Raw genomic sequence first — 3,147 nt, forward strand, 5'->3', positions numbered from 1 at the left:
TGACAAATCCGACATTTTTCCCCACCATATTTGGTGCCCCATCTGTCGTCACTGACACAACTTTAGAGATATCAATGCTTAGGTCACGAAATGTTTGTATAACAACCTTACATATTTCGCTTCCTGATTTACTTGTTGACACTGATACTAACTTTATCAACTCTTCTCTCATTGTGAGACCATCAGAATATCGACCAATAATGGCCAACTGAGCATGTGATGTGACATCAGTAGTTTCATCAAGAGAGATAGAAAAATATTTACACTTCCTTATGTCTCTCTTTAATTGATGTTGTACGTTTGTGTTCAGTCTCATTATTCAGTTTTTTATGATATTTCTACTGAGTGGTAACTCAGATATTCTCTTAATAATTGCATCTTTATTCTGCATATCGTGAAATAGAACTGGTGCACATCTTAGGAGAGTTTCTTTAATAAATTCTCCCTCACTGAGCGCTTTTCCATGCTGAGCTATAGAGTGAGCAATGCTCAGACTTGCAGATGTTAAATTTGTAGAGCCTTTCATAAATTTAAGGATGGAATTAGATTGGCTCTTATAAAGGTGTAGCTGCCTGGAAATGTATTCCTTCCTTTCATCCTCACTTTTTTCCAAGAGCTGGGAATGATTAGTTTCAAAATGTCTATTTATATTCACATTCTGCTTAGTACCGTTTCAGTACATAGAACGCAAAATGATCTGCCATTTTTTTCTATAAAGCCATACATCTCGGTCCATGTCTCTTGAAAGGGTCGGCCACTGCTACTACCACTTCCTTTACTTAACCTTAGTGTTTTTATTTTTTGGGTTCTCCATCAGGGGGGCAGTGACAGAAGATAGAATTATAGATAGCTTATTAGGCCTGCAGGCAATTAGGGGTTAACTAGCCTAACTAACCACAAAATGGTGCATATAACTGTCTTTTAGGAAAGGCAGGGTTAATAAGCAGAAATAGGGGTTAATAAGGATGCACAAGAGTAATAGTGGGAAATGGAGTCTGCACTATGGAGCAAGATGGTGTTTCTTATGTGAATTAAAATGGCTGCTGCTATTTCTAATGGCGGGAAACGGCACCCATGGCACGCCACAAACCCTTGCCTCTCCCAGCCTCCCCCTCACTTATCTCAGTAATGATGGATTAGAAATCCATGACACCCCAGAACTGTAGATAATGGTTGCTGTGGTTAACTGTTATTTGGTTACTGGTAATGGCAGGGCCCCCAGAGATGCGTTCCCCCATTGCGTTCCGCTGCTTCCTGCTCTGCCGGCGGAAGTGAGAGCAAAGATCCCGGCTTAACCGGAAGTCCCAGAACTAGACGCTCCGTGCCAGACTTCTGTTGTTTTGGCCTACAGACCTCCAGCACAGAGTGTCTAATAGGGGAGGATGAAACATTTGCGACTAGAGTCTTGGAGTTAGAGTCTAACTCCAAGACTCTAGTCGCAAATGTTTCATCCTCAGGAGCAGGAAATGTTTCATCCTCGGCATGCGGCCGCCTCAGCGGCTGTGTGTCATCAGAAATGGCTACGCGTGTCAGTGCTGACACACGTGTCATAGGTTCGCCATCACTGCACTAGAGGATGAGAGCTGAAACTGCGCCCTGGACAGACGTGGGCTCTGACCTGAAAGCTGAGAGACCAGTCAGTTAGGATCCAATCACTGTGGGATCCAGGCCTCCTGACTCCATCCCAGGACAGGGTGAGGCCAGTGAAAGATAGGCATTGTCCAGAGTATTATGAGTTGAGTATTATGTCAGGAAAACTGTCCTCCCAGGGGAATGTGATGAGGGAAGGGAAGCTTTCTGCCCCCAAGGTTTCACAGAAAGGTCCTGCTCAGGGTTCTCCTGAGGCTTTTGGGAGAGGGTTCCGACCTAAAGGGCTGGTCCCCAGAAAGCTGTGTGTGTTTCCCATCACAGCTTTGGGACATTGCATCCAAATCATCTGTGTCCCTATCAGTTATCTGCTTAGGCCTCCCCAAGGAGCCCAGGGTCTGGAGCAGCTCCACATGGAGACTAAACCAGAGCATCTTTTGAGTTCCTCTGTTAGGGGAGGGGAGGCCCCTGTGGGACCCTCATCCCCTCTGAAATGAAAGCAAACATGGACCCTGTGTTCTCCTGTCCCATCCTGCACAGGAAGTGCCATTTCTTCCCCAAAACACCATGGACTGGTGAAATGTCTTCAGGGACTTCAGCCAGCTGTATCGGACCAGGGACCTTTGGGATGGAGACTCACCTTCTGGTATTCTGAGGTCTGGTGGGCTCCCTTTTCCCCAGCTAGTAACTCTACCTGGGGCGGAGGATCCAGAGTATCTGCCAGGTCAAGGCTCTGTGAGAAGACAAAGAACATCCCTGCTGCTCAGGCCCCAGGAGTATGAAACGTCACTCACAGGTGGAAATGGGGAGTACTATGATTTTTCTGGGAATGAAGTGGGGCTGACCCCTTATAGTCAGGCTCCTGTCCTCCCTCCTGGCTGTAAGTTGGATAAAGAACTGATCCTGGGACATCCCTGGACACTTGGTGGCCTCCTCCCAGGTTGACACCAATGCCTTCATGTCTACAAGGAACATGCTCCAACCAAAAGTATCACACAGGGTAACAGGATTCTGTTGTGTGGTTTCCCTCATCCATTGAATGGGTGTTTATTGAGCATCTGTGGAGTTCCCACAGAAAACAAGCCATACGTGGGTCCTGAGCTCATGTTCTGTAGTTTAGCTGTAATATTAATGTGGTTGAGGGAGGAGGCAATTACCATGTTTACTTATGTTACCATCTTGACCGGAAGCACCCCCAATTTAAGTTTATTCCAGTTGGGTACTGGGAGGAGGTGTGAAAAAAGACCCACCTACTCTGCCGCAATTATGAAAGTCTAATTAGTTCTTCATTTGCTATCACTCCCCAGACCAGAATATACACCTGTGAGCTGAGGAAGCCTGCTGGTTGGTCTAGGGATCCACAGACACCTAACAAGGCCCTGGAGTGGAGGAGAGGACAGGGCTCTGCCTGCAGGCAGATCTCAGGTGACTCTGATCAGCTGCTCATGGTCTGTGGGACTCCGCTTTAGTACCTGTATCTCCCTGTGCCTTGGTTTCCCCTCAATGAAGTACGATGAATACTTGGCTATAGGTTGTCAGTGTATTCACTGTAAAATGTTC

The sequence above is a fragment of the Eptesicus fuscus genome, chromosome 21 (assembly GCF_027574615.1).
Source record: "Eptesicus fuscus isolate TK198812 chromosome 21, DD_ASM_mEF_20220401, whole genome shotgun sequence".
NCBI lineage: Eukaryota > Metazoa > Chordata > Mammalia > Chiroptera > Vespertilionidae > Eptesicus > Eptesicus fuscus.